The sequence below is a fragment of the Nyctereutes procyonoides genome, unplaced genomic scaffold, assembly GCF_905146905.1.
Source record: "Nyctereutes procyonoides isolate TBG_1078 unplaced genomic scaffold, NYPRO_anot_genome, whole genome shotgun sequence".
Classification (NCBI taxonomy): domain Eukaryota; kingdom Metazoa; phylum Chordata; class Mammalia; order Carnivora; family Canidae; genus Nyctereutes; species Nyctereutes procyonoides.
This window is the reverse complement of record NW_026575035.1, coordinates 9,479,498-9,498,766: the sequence shown is the minus strand read 5'-3', so window position 1 is coordinate 9,498,766 and position 19,269 is coordinate 9,479,498. Positions and strand designations below refer to the sequence as shown.

Sequence of the window (19,269 nt, the reverse complement as noted above, 5' to 3'; positions counted from 1 at the left end):
GGTCACATGTCCATCCTTGGAGAGGGTTAGTGTCATTCTCACCCAAAACTCATGAGCTGAAATGACGAATATCAGACTTCTGGTACTAGAAGAAGAGGACATAAAGACAGATGTTCATCACATTATTTTTAGCAATATGTAGTGTCTAGAAAGATCCTATCTGTTCTGTGCCTTATATCGTAGCAGAGGGTTCCATAGTCAGCTGCCTTTCTCTCAACCCAGTGCACAAATTTTTCCCTATCTTACACATTTGGGTTTGCTCATTAGTCTCTTTATGAGATCATGGTTTACAACCAGAGATTTTCAGACTGTGAACTCCTTCCTTAAGTGGAGAATGTTTCCATTTATAGCAGAAAAATTGCTCCATGCTATTTGGCCATATGGACTGCCTTAGTGAGAAGACATGTATTCTTATGTCATCAAAATCCCTTGATATTGATATAAAATCAACTTTTATAGAGCAGGATACATATTTTGTGTCCTCTTTACAAAGAAAATTTAATACTGCCTATCCTCAAAGAAAAAGTATCATGAAGTTGTATAAATTACATTAGAAATCATTTTTCATTTGAAAATTAAATTTTGCATCCGACTGGATGGTTGTACTTAATCTAATGGATTTCTGAGTGTTTAAAATAGTAACATCTGCCTGTAGAATCTATACATCATAACAATCAGAACAGTATGAAACTTTTAAGTTTAACTTTCCAGGAGGATGTCAGATCAGTATGCTCCATTAAAGAATATATAAGGAATTATTCAGTGAAGTTTCATTATATTGCTGACCCCCCTCAGTAATTTATTTCTGTTTGAATTTCTGCTATTCCAAAGACTAAAACTCTTTAAACTAGCCCTTTTTATAGTGTGAGACACTCAAGATTAAAAAAATTCCTAAGCCCCATTATTTAATTTTAACTAAAAAATGCTTATTGCGGGGTGGTAGGAACTGAGCTAGATTCCTAGTATTTCAATAAACCATAAATGAAGAGGAAGAAAAACTGTAGAGGACTTAAATAGAGCATAACAGGCACAGACATTCCAAAACATGTAACACAGAAATAATTACAACACAATATAAGGTAATACTCAAAGTAGTATGAATTCCATACTCTGAAATAAAGCATAAAATATCTGAAGCATACATACTAGCTGGACTTCTAGAATTACTGAGGAGTCTATTAAGTCTTGGATGCAGGAAATAGGAACCTCAGAAAGTTTACTTTTGTTTATAAGATTTATTCTTAGCAAGTGGGTGGGTGGGCAAGTACCCATTTTTTCTCCTTGATTCGCACATAGATTTGGCCCTTAGTTTAATTTTTCCAGTATGAAAAATGATCCCTAGTTTATATCAATAAAAATTTCTGCTTTGAAGTAATCTGGACAACCTTACTATATAAACTCCCTAAAAGAAAGGAATCTATAACTGACACAAATTCCAAAAGACTGCTTGGAACTTTCATGAATGAGAACTGTGATTTAAGAAAAACCACGAGTAACACCTTCCCTAAGGGAACTGATTTTTTGAGTCTGAAACTATGTCTTGTGTTGAATTGTCTTACAGGGACAACTTTGTCAGCAAATTTTGCCTCAAATCCATTGCAATGTTTTCTATTTTGTTTTTCAATGGAATAGATTTTAGGAAGTGACTGCTAGTGCTCCTTATCATAAAGAATGATCAATTATAGGATATTATTTCCCTTTTTCAGTTTTATTTCCTTTTCATTTGACTTTTTAAAAATCATCTTGTGCTTTTTACAATGTGTGCTTTATGTGTGTGTGTGTGTGTGTGTGTGTGTGTGCATGTATGTGTGGTAATACTGCAGACATTCTGAGTTCTGGACTATGCAACATTCCAACCAACAATGCAGTACTGATGTGTTAATGAATATAAATTTTATTATTATTGCATATATAATAATTATTATTTTCATCATTTTAAACATTTGAAAATATTTGTTAACTGACCAGATTTCAAAAATAATCATGGTCAATACTGTAAATCATCCTTCTAATAAGCCTGTTGATCTGGTCTTCTCTGTTGCTAGCATCTCCACTTTCTACAAAATGGGTGGTCTCTTTTATCATTCCCCTCATTCCCCTCATGGAGAAGATAATTTCAAGGGCCATAAAAAGTTGTTTGCTTCTTTGAAATGTTTTCCAGCAGTATGGATCTCATGAATCAGATCCTCCATGCAGATGATGCCATATTTACCAAGAGATTGGGCAATCAATGTGTTACCTGTCAGGGCAATTCACCTCTTGTTGATTTTGCTGTAACCATGCTTATAGATTAATTCACTCACCACTCCAGGGTTGGGTCCCCCCATGCTATATGTGGTTCCACAATCCTTAGCATGTTAACTGAAGCCTTGTTGAGCTTAACAAAAGTGCCATTGAAGATCTGGCAAAGCCAAAAAAGCTGCAAAACCTTTCAAACCTTTGGGCTCATCCCACTGATGCCTCTGATCCTGATGACAAATGCCAGTTTAGGTTCTGCAGGTACATAGAATTTGCCAGCTTTTCTGTCCATCCTCACCCTTTGAATCTCAGTTCTGTATATCTACCTATATTCTTTGTGGTAATGCTTAGCTTTTTCACAGATAAGCTTCCTCCTTGCTTTTCAAAGCATCTTTTGAGCAAACTTCTTTCTCAGACACTTTCTTGATCTTCAACTCTGAGAAATTCCTTCACTTTTTCTTTTTCTTTTTTTTTAAAATTTATTTATTTATGATAGGCACACAGTGAGAGAGAGAGAGAGAGAGAGAGAGAGAGAGAGAGAGAGAGACATAGGCAGAGGAAGAAGCAGGCTCCATGCACCGGGAGCCCGACGTGGGATTCGATCCCAGGTCTCCAGGATTGCGCCCCGGGCCAAAGGCAGGCACTAAACCGCTGCGCCACCCAGGGATCCCCTCCTTCACTTTTTCTTAAGGATTTGTGGCACAGCAGGAACCTTCTTTTTCTTTTCTCCTGCACCCTCCATGGTTCCAGCTGGAAAAGAGAACTATTTTCACCATTTTTAATGTGCTATGCATTATGCTAATAACTAACTTTCAAAAATAAATTCAAGAGGCAAATATTTATATACATATTTATATATATATTTATCTCATTTTATAGGCTAGATGATTAAGGCTTGGATAATTTAGATAAAAACTTGGGTAAGTATTATGTTAGCTACAGAATTTTTGTAGATGCTGTATCAGGTTGAGGAAGTTCTCTTCTGTTCCTATTGTGCAGAGAGTTTTAATCATGAATGGATGTTGATTCCCATTAAAGGCTTCCTTTTTTCATTAATTGAGATTATCTATGTTTTAAAAAAATTCTTTTTTTCTTTTAAAGATTTTATTCATTCATGAGAGACAGAGGGAGAGAGAGAGAGAGGCAGAGACACAGGCAGAGGGAGAAGTAGGCCCCATGCAGGGAGCCGGACATGGGACTTGATCCCAGGGCCCCAGGATCAGCCCCGGGCTGAAGGTGGCGCTAAACCACTGAGCCACCCGGGCTGCCCTAAAAAAATTCTTAATAGTGAATTAAATTGATTGATTTTTAAATATTGAACCAGCTTTATATTCCTTGGATAAGCTCCAATTTGCTCATAATTTATTATATTTTTATATGTTGAATATAATTTGCTAGAATTTTATTGAGGATTTAGACATTTGTGGTCATAAGGATATTGATCTGTAGTGTCTTACAATGTCTTATTTCTAGTTTCAGTATCAGTGTGATGCTGGCTTATAAAATAAGCTGGGAAGTGTTTTCTCAATACATATTCTGGAAGAGATAGCATGAAATTGGTACTATTTTCTCCTATAAGTGTTTGGTAGTAATCTCCAGTGAAGCCATCTGGGCCTAGAGTTTTCTTTGTGGGAAGGTTTTCAATTTCTTTAATAGATATAGGGATATTCAGGTCATTTATTTCTTTTTTCAGTGAGTTTTATTGATTTCTGTTTTTCAAGGCACTGGCCCATTTGATCTAAGTTGTTGAATTTATGAGCATAGAGTTGTTTGTTGTATTTTCTTATTATCCTTTTAATGTCTGCAGGATCTTTTGTTCATGCTATTGGTGTTATATGTCTTCTCTTTATTCATGGTCAGTTTGTCTAGGGGTTTACAAATATGATTGATCTTTTCAAAGAATCATGTTTTAGTTTGATCAAATTTCTTATTAAAATTTTGTTGATTTCTGTTCTCATATTTGTCTTTTCCTTGTCTCTGTTTGGGTTTACTTTGTTCTTCCTTTTCCACTTTCTTTCATTATTGAGATTTTTTTCTAACATAAGATATAATGTAATAAACTTCTCTTTAAGAACTCTTAACTGCATGCTGCAAATTTTGGTATCTTATAGTTTCATTTTCAGTCAGTCAAAATATTTTCTTTTTTTTTAGTAGATTTTTAAAAAAAGATTTTATTTATTTATTCATGAAAGATACAGAAGAGAAGGAGAGGCAGAGACACAGGCAGAAGGAGAAGAAGCAGGCTCCATGCAGGGAGCCTGACATGGGATGCAATCCTGGGTCTCCAGGATCACACCCTGAGCCAGAGGTGGCGCTAAACCGCTGAGCCACCCGGGCTGACCAGTCAAAATATTTTCTAATTTCCCCTAAGACTTCCTCTTTGATTGATGGTTTATTTAGAAGTGTCTTGTCTCCATTTTACAAATTGGAAATTTTTCAATTATATTTGTTTTGATATCTAGTTTGATATCTAGTTAATTATGGTCCAAGAACATACTTTGTAAGATTTCTATCCTTTTAACTTTGTTATTATCTTAAATTATCCTATTTTTTTCTTTAGCTGAAAATGTCCTTATTTTGTCATCATTCATGCAGGATATTTTTACTGGAGGTAAAACTAAACATTTCTTTTTTTCAATGCTTTAAACATGTCCTGTTGTCTTTGGGCTTCCATGTCTTTTAATGAGAATTCTGCAGTCAAAATTTTGTTCTCCTACATATAGTATGTCATTTTTCTTGTCTGCTTTCAAGATTTAAAAAATTTAACTTTGTTGTATAGTTATTTGGTTGCTATGTGTCTGTGCAAGCTTTTATTTGAATTTATGCTGTTTAGGGTTTGCTGAGCTTCATGAATCTCTAAATTTATGACTTTAACAAATTCCTCCAAATATTTCTTTCTATATCAGTCTCTTTCTTCTCTCATTCTGGGACTTAAATGACAAAATAAGAGAACAACAAATAAGAATAAGTGGTGTCTCCCATACTCTTCAGCTCACTGTGATCCCTCTTCCTTGACCTCTTCCCAGAAAGATAGGTTTTCTCAGAGGTTTTGTTGCCTATATCCACTGCTCAGTTTTGCACTGGGGTCACCCCTGGGTCAAAGCTAGATGATAAAGGAGGAAATCAGATGGCAAAACTCACCCCTATTATAGATCATTCTTTAAGCCTTGGCTCCCTTGTGCAATTTGGCTCCAGTTCTTAATTTTTTTTTTCCAGTTCTTAATTTTTCACAGTTCCCTTGTAGTTGCCTTTAAATTTGTATAGAGTTTGGAGTTTCAATAGTAGGAGAGAGAGCTGCAGTAGCGTTACTCCATTTTGGCTGGAATTGTCACTTTTGATTTTTAAAAATTTACATCTTGCAGCTGCTTCTATATCAACACATACAGATTTGCTTGTTCATTTTAAAGTGACAGAGTACTCCGTTTTATGAATATATCATTGTTTAAGAAGTTGTTTATATATTTTTTGCTATTAGCAAAGCTGAGACAACATTTTAAACATATGTTTTAGGATATTTTGGTGAGTATATCTGTAGGGTAAGTTGCTAGTTAGGGAATCAGAGTTTGAAGGATATGTGCCTACAGCTGGACAAACAGTTGGAGAGTGCTCATTTCTCCACAGTCATGCTCAACTAGAAACTTAACAATGTTTGCAGTTTGATTTGTGAAAAAGCTATCTTGTTTTGATTTCCATTTCTTTTTATAATGGTTGAAGCTGAGTGTTATTTCATAACTCATTGACCATTGTGTGCCTTTTTCTGATAACTGCTTGGGATTTGTGTTTAGTTAGAAGGGTCAATTCTTTCCCACGCTCAACCCTACCCAGATTTTAAATAAAGCCACTCAGACTTTCCACAGGTTTCTTTATGATTTTATTCAGTCTACATTTTTCACCATTGGCAGCCAATGCAAAAATGGTATATTAAAAAGAACCCCCAACATGTTAGCATCCTTGGCTCATGCATCCTTAAGTAGAGTTTTCATACCTGTCAGATAGGTCTAAGTATAATTCTGGAATAGAAAGAACTTGATTATGTGATTCCCAGATTTGAGCCTATTATTAAACTTTATAGAACATCCCATGAGGGCTGACAGAATGAGATGGGAAAAAAACGGAGCACTTTAGCTTTTGTGCATGCATGTAACCTTTTTGGTTCTAGGACTAAAAGAGGAGATATTGTGGGGTTTATGCTCAAGGCCACATGCTCTCTCCATTTTCTGAGTTGAGGGGATTTCTGAGTCTACTTGATGATTAGAGTAGGTATTGGTCATACAAGCCAGTGGCTGAAAATTAAACACTTATCTACATAAATTATCTACCATTCAGCTTGAATGGTAAATTGAAGAAAGAAGTAGAGAATGGGTTTCTATCCTTTCCATGTTCATTTTAAATGTTGGCTCAAGAGAAATGGAGAGAATAAATGTGTTTAACAGACATGCCTTTCCATAATAATATCTATATAAAGGATATGTCCCTTTGATGAATTATGAAAGGTTTTCTAAGATAATTAAGATTTATATGTATACAGTATTTAGCATTTAATTTTTACAGGCAGTAGGTTAGTCTATTTACACTTAGACTTTTTGAGTGATTATAGAGTCTTGGCATTAAACATTCCTATCTGAAACTGGAATCTAAACCTCCATCAGAACTGCATTTCTTAGCTGACTTTTTATAGCAAAGATTTTTTTTTTTGTTTGGTTATGGTTTCCCATCAAAATTGTCCTCAAAATGTGCTTCCCTTTACATACTTTATTTTTACTTAACCTCACAATTTATATTGTCTTTGTCAAGTTTTCTTAATTTTTACTTCTTCTAAGGGTACTGTTTAGCTTTCATTTATATATTTAATCAAAAACAGTACATCTCTTTTGGCAATTAGAGCTTTTACTTAGCAATTAGAAAATAACATGGATTATCTTTATGTAATAATAAGAAGTTACTACTGATCTAACCAAGTCTTACCATCTTATCAGTTCTGTATATCAACTCAATTTATTCTAAAAACAATTAACAATATATATATTTTAAAAATTTCACATACAATAAAAAACTCTTTTTGGTGCACAACTCTATGAGTTTTGACAAATGTATAGTTTGTGTAATTACCATCACTACCAAGATGTGGTTCTATTACCCCCAAAATTTTCCTGTGCTGCCCCTTTGTTGTTAACCCTTTCTCCATTTCCAACCTCAGCAATTGATGATCTGTTATCTGTCTCACAGCTTTGCCTTTTCCAGAAGCACATGAAACATTAAAAATGGAAATGTAAAACATTCTAGCGCATTTTAGCCATCATTTCCCATGAAAATCACTATGTTTTCCCTGCCTGAGACATATAAGGATTCTAGTTGAAGTTCCATGGACTGTTTCATCTCTAGCCAATACCTGTGAACTCAGATGTTTTCTCAAGAAGTCAGTCATCTACAATCTTTGATCAAAGTGTTGTTATTATGCTTTTTTGTATAAAAGTTGGTGCAGTTAAAAACAGTTAATAATAATGGAATAGCTTATACTTTCTATTTTACATTGCCTTTTCAAAAGTCAGACATGCCTTTATGGCAGTCTAGGCTGAACCCAAAACCATTGCCATGACTAAGGATTTTCTATAGAGTGATGTACCCATATATCTAGAGTTCCTACTGTGAAATTTCTCACCTTCTCTTTCTCTTATCTCCACAACAGCATATGTAACTGAAGAAAGGTAGAAAATATTGATGAGCATAGCAGAGTTGGGACGGGGACACAATCTGAATAGTATCAATTCTTGTACAGTATAGAAATAGTTAGCTCTGATTGATATCTAAATCCACTTTAGACATCACACTAGTAAGTTGTGAATGGTTATTACTTTTTCTTATACTCAAACATGACCTCTAACTTGTCTGTTTTGATCTTTAATATTTAAAATATCACATCATATTTATTCTTTGTAAGTTTTACAAAAATCTTTAACCAAAAAAGTACTATTCTGATATAACTCATCTTATTTGACTATTTGGATTAGCTTAAGTGCTAAAAATAGAGTTATAAAATAATTTCTGCTAGAGTTAAAAGGAAATTATTGTTTTAGAAAACTGAGTAACCAAATATTAACTTTTAATGGCAATTGTCTTGTAATTTATTTGTAATTGTTTCTTAATTTTTTTGTAACATTTCTAATCTCTGGAGGTCCAGTTGAGGTTAAACCTATATTTTTGTGCAAGTAGATAAGCCCATCTTGCAAAAGCTTTCTGTGGCACTGAAATGAACATAAACTATGTCCCAAGTACCTTAGATGGAGACTGCTTCAATGAGGAGTACCTAGTTCATGCATTCATATAGTAAACTCTTACTAAATACCTTTATTGAATCATATTCAATACTAGGTGTTGGGGATATGGAAAGGAGATTTCATTCTTTGCCTTCTAGAAGTTCATAATAACAGTAATCCTAAAACATGTGTATTTAAATCCATATAATCTTTCTTTCCTTCCACCAATCACATCTAAACAATCACTAGGTTCTGTTGATACAACTCACTGAGCCAGCCAGCCACTTTCAAAACTTGCTGCAGAGGTCAAAGCTCACCAGGACACTTAAAAAAATACTGATGCCTGGTTGCACCCCAGAGATCTGACTTGGGAAATGCAGATGGTCCCAATGTGCAGCCAAGAGTAAGAACGACTGCTCTATATCAGGACTTAGCAAATTTTCCTCTAAGGGACTAGATAGTAAATATTTTAGGCTTTGGAGCCTTTAGGCTTTATAGGCCTTGTTGCTACTACTGCACTGCTATTACAGTACAAAAGCAGTCATTGACAATATATGAACAAATGAGTATTCTAATAAAACTTTATGGAAACTGATATTTGAATTTCATATAATTTTCATGTGTCATGTAATATTCTTCTTGATTTTTTCAACAGTTTAAACATGTAATAACCATTCTTAGTCCATGGGCAAAGACAGGCAGTGGGGCAGGTATGGTCCATGGCTATAGTTTGTTAATCCCTACACTAAAGTGGCTCAGATACCAAGGTGTTCATCAGAATCATCTGTGACTTTTAGAAAAGTGCCTGGCCTTGCCCCTGGAGATTCTGATTTAGGAGACCTGTATGGAATCAGGGGTTTCTATGGGGCAGGCAGGGTTTAAGAGTCCCTGTTCTAAAGATTCATTGAATTGTTCTCTTCTAATCCTCCACTGTCATTTTCCCATTTCAGGTCTTTATTACCTTGCATCTGGGCTACGGTGATAGCATCTACCTATGTTCCCAGTCTACATGCTCACTAATCCATCTTCTACATTGCCACATTTTTTACTTCTTGCTTCCAACCTTCCGATGGCTTCTGCTGCCTACAGGACAAAGTTCATATTCTCTAGCAAGTCATACAATGGCTTTTATCATCTGGCTTTTGCCTATGAACTTCTCTATTTATATTCTTGGTTCTGGGCAAAAAGAGCTACTTGCATTTGGCGACAGTGATATTTCTTGTTGGTACATTTGGGCTCATGTTGTTCCCCTGCCTGGAAAGCCTTTTTTTGCTGGCACATATATATTTGTTTTTCAGGATATGGGAGTGTTCTTCATTCCCTCTGTCTTCATGTCTGGGTTAGATGTCTGGATTAGATGACCCTCCCCAGAGTTCCCATGGCCCATTTGTTTAACTTTTGCATAATATCTATTACATAATATTGAAATAATCTGTTTATAAATAAAGTATTTTAGGTCAGAAACTCAGTTTTATCTTTATACCATACCACTTCATGCAATACTTAGTATGTAGTAGATGCTCAAGTAATGTTTATTGATCTGAACCCTATAAAGAAAGCAAGGCAGGTAAATAGTTTTCCCATTGTACAGATAAGAGAACCAAGGTTCTGAGACAATGAATGACATCCTCAGGGTTCACCTACCTATTAAGTCAGGGAGCCAAGGAATTTCTGGTTTCTTACTGCCAACTGTAGGCCTTCTCCCTACCATTGCAGATGCCTCTGTAGTACAGCTATAGGCCCTCTGCGAGTGTGACAGTTACATTACATTATCAGTTGAGTACTAGGCTGGCAGGAATGAACTGGCTCCAAATCGCAGCTTTTCTACTAATTAGGAACATGGACCCCAGTTTTCTAGTCTGCAAAATAGACTCAATTAGAATAATTTTAAGATTGTTCTCAATTCTTAAAAAAATTAGGTTCTGTAAGTAGTTATGTTTACTCAATTTGTTTATCTTCAAGACCATTTATTAGTTAGAACCCGATACCAAAGTAAAACAGAAATGTGAAATAAATTGCTCAGAGAGTCCCTGCAAACTGATGGTAGAATAGGAAATGAGTCTGTTAGTTTTCTATTGCTGCTGTGATAAATTACCACAAATTTAGTAGCTTAAACCAACACAAGTTTATTATCTCACTGTTCTGTAGGTCAGAAGTCTGGGTGGCTCAGTTGGCTTCTCTGTTCTGTTTCACAAGGCTGAACTAAAACTGTCAGCTGGCCAGGCTCTTATCTGGCAGCTTTCAGAAAGAAACAGCCTTCAGGCGAATGCAAATTATTGGCAGAATTCAATGCTATGTGGTTGCAGGACTGAGGAGCCTGTGTCCTTGCTAGTCTGCCAGAGGCTGTGCACTACTTCTGCAGACCATCCATATTCTATGGCTTATGGCTCTTTTTTTCATCCTCAAAAGCAGCAACTAGTGTGAACTCACTGACCTCTTCTGTTGCGTCTCTTCTGTTTTCCTGTTTTCTCCTTTGTTCTTAAAGGCTCATGTGATTATATTGTGCCTACTTGGTTAATCCAGGATAATCTCCCCTTATTAAGGACAGCTAATTAGTAACCTTAATTACATTGGGTGTCTTTTTTTTTTTAACTTAACAATACTTCCTGGAAATCACTTTATATAGTTCATACAACTCTTCCTTCTTTTTTTTAATTTAAATTCCAATTAGTTAACATAAAGTGTAATATTAGTTTCAGGTGTACAGTATAGCTGTTTAACACTCCCACAAGACACTTGGTGCTCATCACAAGTGCACTCCTTAATCCCCATCACCTATTTCACCCATCCCCCTACCTTCTCCCCTCTGGTAACCATCAGTTTGTTCTCTGTAGTTAAGAGTCTGTTTCTTGGCTTCTCTCTCTCTCTCTCTCTCTCTCTCTCTCTCTCTCTCTCTCTTTTCCTTTTGCTTATTTATTTTTCCAAATTCCACTTGTGAGTGAGATCATATGGTATTTGTCTTTCTCTGATTGACTTATTTCACTTAGCATTGTACTCTTTAGCTCCAACTATGTCTTTGCAAATGGCAAGATTTCACTTTTTTATGGTTAATATTCCATTATATATATTCCATTTGCACATATATGTATATATATGCATATATATATATATGGAAATACGTGTGTGTGTATTTATATATGTATCTTCTTTATCCATTCATTATTTAATGGACCCTGGGCTGCTTCCATAATTGGGCTACTGTAGATAATGCTGCTATAAACATCAGGGTACATGTATTCCTTTGAATTAGTATTTTTGTATTCTTTGGGTAAATGCTTAGTACTACAATTGGTTCTTGTGTATTTTTAACTTTTTGAGAAACATCTATACTGTTTTCCAGAGTGGCTATACCAGTTTGCATTCCCACCAACCCTGCAAGAGAGTTCCTTTATCTCTACATACTTACCAACACTTTTTGTTTCTTGTGTTTTTTTATTTATTTTTAAAATATTTTATTTATTTATTCCCAAAAGATAAAGAGAGTGGCAGAGATATAGGTGGAGGGAGAAGCAGGCTCCCTGTGGAAAGTCTGATGTGGGACTTGATCCCAGGATCCTGGGATCATGACCTGAGCTGAAGGCAGATGATCAACCACTGAGCCAGCCAGGTGCCTTTCTTGTTTATTTTAGCCATTCTGACAAGTATGAGGTGATACCTCATTGTAGTTTTCATTTGTATTTCTCTGATGGTCTTCAGTGATGTTAAGCATCTTTTCATGTGTCTGTTGGCCATCTGTATGTCTTTGGAAAAATGTCTATTCATGTTTTCTACCCTTTTAAAAATTAGATATCTATTTTTTGAGTGTTGAGTTTTATAAGTTCTTTATATATATATTTTGGATGCTAACCCTTTATCAGATATGTCATTTGCAAATATCTACTCCCATTCTGTAGGTTGCTTTTTAGTTTTGTTGACTATTTCTTTCATTGTGCAGAAGTTTTTATTTTGATGAAGTCCTAGTAGTCTATTTTTGCTTTTGTTCCCCTTCCCTCAGGAGACATATCTAGAAGGAACTTGCTGTGGCTGATGGCAAAGAGGTTGCTGCCTGTGTTCTCCTCTAGAGTTTTTATGGTTTCAAGTCTCACCTTTAGATCTTTAATCCATTTTAAATGTCTTTTTGTGTCTGGTGTAAGAAAGTGGTCCAATATCATTCTTTTGCATGTTGCTGTCCAGTTTTTCCAACACCATTTGTTGAAGAAACTGCCTTTTTCCCATTGGATATTCTTTCCTCTTATGTTGAAGATTAATTGACCATATAGTTGTGGGTTAATTTTTGGGTCATTTCTTCTCTTCTCTTGATCTATGTGTCTATTTATGTCCCAGTACCATACTGTTTTGATTACTACAGCTTTGTAGTATATCTTGTAATCTGGGGTTGTGATATATCTAGTGTTGTTGTTCTTTCTCAAGCTTGTTTTGACTCTGAGGTCTTTTGTGGTTCTATACAAATATTAAGATTGTTTGTCTATTCTGTGAATTAGAATGCTTTTGGTGTTTTGAAAGGGATTGCATTAAATCTGTAGCCTGCTTTGGGTAGTATAGACATTTTAACAATATTTGTTCTTCCAACCCAAGAGCAAAGAGATCTTTCCATCTCTTTTTGTCATCTTCAATTTCTATCATCAATGTTTCATAGTTTTTAGAGTATAAATCTTTCACATCTTTGGTTAGACTTATTCCTAGGTATCTTATTGGTTTTGGTGCAATTATAAATGGGATTATTTTCATAATTTCTCTTTCTGCTTCTTCATTATGAGATATAGAAATGCAACAGACTTCTGAATGTTGATTTTTGTATTCTGAGACCTTACTGGATTTGTTTATCAGTTCTAGCAATTTCTTGGTAGAGTCTTTGAGTTTCCTATATAGTGTATCATTTCATCTACAAATAGTGAAAGTTTGACTGCTTCTTTACCCATTTGGTTGTCTTTTCTTTTTGTTGTCTGATTGCTGAGGCTTACAGTACTATGGTAAGAAATAGTGGTAGGAGTGGATATACCGGTCTTATTCCTAAACATAGAGGAAAAGCTCTCAGTTTTTTCCCTTTGAGGATGATATTAACTGTGGCTTTTTATAGTTGGCTTTTATTATGTTGAAGTATGTTCCCTCTAAACCTACTTTGTTGAGAGTTTTTTTTCATGAATGGAGATTGTATTTTGTCAAATGCTTTTTCTGTGTCTATTGAAATGATTGTATGGCTCTTTTTTTAAGATTTTATTTATTTATTCATGAGACACACACACACACACACACACACACACATACACACAGAGAGACAGAGAGAGACAGAGACACAGGCAGAGGGAGAAGCAGGCTCCATGCAGGGAGCCTGATGTGGGACTCGGTCCCAGGTCTCCAGGAACATGCCCTGCTCAGCTAAACTGCTGAGCCACCCAGGCTGCCTGATTGTAAGGCTCTTATACTTTCTTTTAATAATGTGGTGTATCACGTTGATTGATTTGTGAATATTGAACCAGCCCTGCAACTCAGGAGTAAATCCCACTTGATTTTAGAGTGTAATTTTAAAAAATGTATTGTTAGATTGGGTTTGCTAGTATTTTATTGAGAATTTTTGCATCCGTATTCATAAGGGATTTTGGCCTATATTTCTCATTCTTAGTAGAGTCTTTATCTGGTTTTGGTATCAGAATAATGTAGGCCTTAGAATTAATTTAGAAGTTTCCCTTCCTCTGTTAATTCACCAAATATTTATTAGATATATACTTTGTGCTAGTAACATGAGTTCTGAGTGCTGAGGATAAAATGAGGTAAAAGTTGGAAATTTCATATAGAAAGAACATGTACTTTTATTTGCCTATCATATATTTATTTAGCATTTATGTGTCAGGAACTCATCTAGGTTATGGAAATACAATGGTAAAATAAGATATTGCTCTCATGGAATATATATCATATGTGGGAAATCTGAAACTAAATAGATGAACAAATGAATGGATAATGCTTTCTTGGGTGGTTGTGAATACTATGAGCAAAAGTAAAGCAGAGTAAAAGAATAGAGAGTGATAAAACTAGGGGGTTGTTGAATGATGTTTTAAGTAGGATAGTCAGGGAAGTTTTTTTAAGGTGAGACTTGAGTAAAGTCAGAAAATTTTAGTTGGAAAGGGAGAAAATAGGCCAATCATGACTACATAATAAGATAAATGCTATGAGAGAAGTGAAGATATATGTGAGAGAATAGGGACATGCAAAGGGCTGGCATCTAAGTCAGAGGCCAGGGAAGCCTGAAGGACAAGTTGATACCTAAGTCAACAATTGAAAGTCAGTGTGAATTAGTAAGACACTAGGATAGGGGAAGAGGGTGTTAAAGGCAAAGTGAGCCGTACATGGCAAAACATATATGTTAGATGAGGCAGAAAGAAAATTGTATCTGGTTCAGAATGACTGTGCTTGTAGTTTGTGGTTTTATAACATTACTGGAAGCAGTGTGAAATATGAATATGCAAATTTATTTGAGAGAGAGCACACAAGCAGGGGGGCAGCAGAGGGGGAGAGAGAAACAGACTCCCTGCAGAGCACGGAGTCTGACATGGGGTTTGAACACAGGATCCTGGGTTCATGACCTCAACTGAGGCTTAACCAACTAAGCCATCCAGGCATGCCTCTCAAGGGATAATTTAATGAACATTTTCAACAGGCAATTGGATATTCTTGTTTGGAGCTCAGACTGAAAAAATTAGAGATTGTCATCATATTAATGATAGTTGAAACCACAGACATGCATGAGATTACCAAGAGAAAATATATAGAACAGGGAGAGAAAATGGGCCAAAGTGAGAGGGAGAAAAGAATCTGCAAGGGAAACTGAGAACTGCTAAAGAAGTCAGTAGTATCACAGAAGCCAAGAGAATTTCAATAATCCTTTTTTTAATACTTTAAGAAATTTCTACTGTATCTTCTGACATGTTGAAATAATTAAACAATAAAGATTAAGCAATTAAATTTAAATAACAAAGAATATCATCCTTGCCCTGATTTCTCACACTGTTTTCCCAAAATAATACAGACTAGTAGAAAGTTTTGTAGCACACATAAAAGCAAGAACTCATGAGAATTAAACATAATCAAAATGAATGGTTCATAAGAATATTTTCCAAAGAGTGATGAAGATCAATTGCATCACAACCAGTTGAGGTATATGTGAAAATGACATTCTCAATGTCTATCCCAAATCCCGCTGAGTCAGTTTCTGCTGTGAATAAGAAGCATGTATTTTAAACAAGTTCCCCTTGTGATGTTTATATATGTTTATGTTTATCAATTGAGAACCAAGGGTCTTCAAGAAACAACAATTTTTCAAATGTTGAAAATCTTCTGGGGTGCCTGGGTGGTTCAGTTGATTAAACTTCCAACTCTTGATTTCATCTCAAGTTATGATCTCAGGGTGATGAGATCAACCCATCATGGGGCTCTGTGCTCAGTGCTCAGTGTGGAGCCTGCTTGGTATTCTCTCTCTCCCTCTCACTCTGCCCGCCCCCCCATCCCCACTCATGATCTCTTTCTCTTGATCTAAATAAATATATGCCTAAAAAAAGAGAAAGTCTTCTCAGAGAGTAGAGGGAAAATAAAATACATATTAAGGTTAGCTTGAATAAAACAAAAAGTATTACTAGATAGTGAAAATTGCAATTGATAATTATTGGAAATAATTGAAGAGCATTACTGAGGCAGATTATACATCTCATATATAATAATGTACCTAACAGATTTGTATAACAATATGTAATAATAATTTCTTCTTCATATTTCTAGAGGAAAAATGGCATACTTATGATAAAGAAAAGCATAGAAAAGAAAATTTTCCAGTAATTAGAAAACTATTAACTAGAAATGGAAGTAGGTCATAGATTCTTTGTTTATATTTTTTTTAGTTTTTCAAATAGGATTCAACATACATAAAAGAACGCTAACAATAAAGGCACAACTTGATGAATTGTTACAAGGTAACATACCTGTGACAGATCATGAAAGAAAGATCAAGAAAGAAAATATTGCCAGCCCCCCAAATCTTCTACCTAGATCCATCCCCAGTCCCAAGTTTTTCTCCTCCATTAAGGTAACTAATTTGACTTCTAAAACCATAGGTTATTTTGCTAATTTTGGAACTATATATAGATGGGATCATATAATATGCATTCTTTTTTAATATAGTCTCATGTCTGTTTTCTGACATTCAGCATTATGTTTGAATTTTATCTATATTGTATATAATAGCAGTCATTTTCATAGCTGATAGTATTACTTGTATCAATATACCATAACTTATTATGCTGTTGATAGACACATGAGTTGTTTTCATTTTTTGGAAACTATTATATACCCTGACATTTAACAACATATTTTGGTGTCATATGTACACATTTTTGTTGACTATATACATGGTGGTGGAAGTTCTGAATCATAGAATATACATGTATTTAGTTTTAGTAGGTACTGACAAACTTTTTTTAAAATGGCTATACCAATTTATACTTCTTTTTGTACTATATGTGAGTTCCAGTTTTTTTGCATACTTGTTAATATTTACCTTGTCAGTCTTTTTTTTTTTTGTGTGTGTGTGTGTGTGTGTGTGTGTGAGAGAGAGAGAGAGAGAGAGAGAGAGAGAGAGAGAAAGCCGGGGGGAATGGGAAGGGGCAAGCGACAAAGGGAGAGAGAGAATCTTAAGTAGGCTTCGTGCTCAGTACAGAGCCTGACCTGGGGTTTGATCTTACAACCCTGAGATCATGGCCTGAGCCAAAATCAAAAGTTGGACAACTAATCAACTGAGCCACCCAGGTGCTCCTATATTGTTAGTCTTCATTTTTCGATCTGGTGGGTGGTATTTGGTGGGCTGGTCATTGTGGCTTTGATTTTTGTTTCCCTTTTGACTTATGAGACTTATTGGCCATTTGGATATCCTGTTTTGTGAAGTGGCTTGCATAAATCCTTTGCCCATTTTTCTATTGGGTAGTCTGTTTCTCTTCTATTGATTTGTAGGAACTCTTTATATTCTGCGTATACATCTTTTCTTGGCTACATGTATTACAAATGTCTACTCCCATTCACTGACTTGCCTTTTTACTCTCTTTATGATGTCTTTTAATTAAAAGGAGTCCCTTATTTCAATTATGTCCAATTTATAAATCTTTTCCTTTATGGTCACTGTTTTTGTAACCAGTTTCAAAAGTGCTTTCCTATTGAGGACGTGAAGGTATTTTCTTGTGCTACCTTTTAGACTGAGTTTTATCACCTTTTATATTATTATACATCCCATTTAGAATTGATTTTTGTGTATAAAGCGAAGTAGGGATAAAGATTAATTTCTTTTCAAATGAACATTTAGTTGATTTAGTATTATTCACCATCCATTCTTTATTTCAGCACAGTTCCATCTTAGACAAATCAAGTGATTACATAAGTCTGAGTTTGTTTCTGTATTTATTCTTTTCCATTAGTTTATTTTTGAACAAGGATGGTAGACTGCCTGGAGATTCTGAGTACTGTAATCTTAAAAAAACTACTCTATTTTAATTATTATAGCTTTATAATGTCTCAAAATATGATAGGGTCCTACAACATTATTTTCCTTCTTCAGGATTATCTTGGCTATTCTTGGCTTTTGGCATTTATATAAAAATTTTAGAATCATTTCCAGAAAATATTTTGTTGGGTTTTGAATTGGCATTGTACTGAATCAATAGATAAATTTGTGAAGAATTAACCTTTTTTTAAAAAATAATATTGAGTCTTCCAATCCATGCACAGGATATATTCTTCCATTTATTTAGGTCTTTTTTCTTTCTTCTTCTCAATTCAGGTATAATTAAGTTCCAGTGTTATATTAGTTTCAGATATACAGTATAATGATTCAACAATTCTATACATTTTTCAGTGCTCATCAAGATAAATGTACTCTTAATCTCTTTTATCTCCTTCACTGATCCTTCCGTCCACTGGCTGTCTGGCAACCACCAGTTTGTTCTCTGTATTTGTCTGTTTTTTTGTTTTGTTTTGTTTTCCTCTTTTTTTCTTTGTTTTGTTTCTTAAATTCTACATATGAATGAAATCATATAATATGATCTTGGACTGACTTATTTTCCTTAGCATTGTACCCTCTAGGTTGATCCATGTTATTGAAAATGGGAATATTTCATTCTTTTTTATGGATGCATTAATATCCCACTATATATATATAATATATACATATATATATATATATATATATATATATCTCACATCTTCTTATCCATTCATCTATGAATAAACACTCGAGTTGCTTCCATATCTTGGTTAACGTAAATAATGTTGCAATAAATATAGGTCCATATATCCTTTTTTATTAGTGTTATTGTTTTCTTTGGGTAAATATCAAGTTGTAAAATTAACTGGATCATATGGTAATTCTACCTCCAAATTTTTGAGAATTTTTAAGAAAGATTTTATTTATTTATTCATGAGAGACACAGAAAAAGGCAGAGACATAGGCAGAGGGAGAAGCAGGCTGCCCTTGGGGAGCCTGATGCAGGACTCAATCCTAGGACCCTGGGATCACGCCCTGAGCCAAAGGCAGATACTCAACCACTGAGCCACCCAAACGTCCCAGTTTTTGAGAAATTTTTATACTATTTGCTACAGTGGTAGCACTAATTTACTCATTCCAATTGTATATGAAAGTACCTTTTTCTCTACATCCTTACCAACACTTATTATTTCTTGTGTTCTTTTTACTTTATCCATTCTGACAAGCATAAAGTAGTATCTCATTGTGCTTTCAATTTGG

The 19,269-nt window shown here is 34.8% G+C and overlaps 1 pseudogene; it reads right to left on the bottom strand.

Annotated features, from left to right (window-relative positions):
- Positions 1-1,971: 1,971 nt before the first annotated feature.
- Positions 1,972-2,980, bottom strand: LOC129505226 (60S ribosomal protein L7-like; annotated as a pseudogene).
- Positions 2,981-19,269: the final 16,289 nt, after the last annotated feature.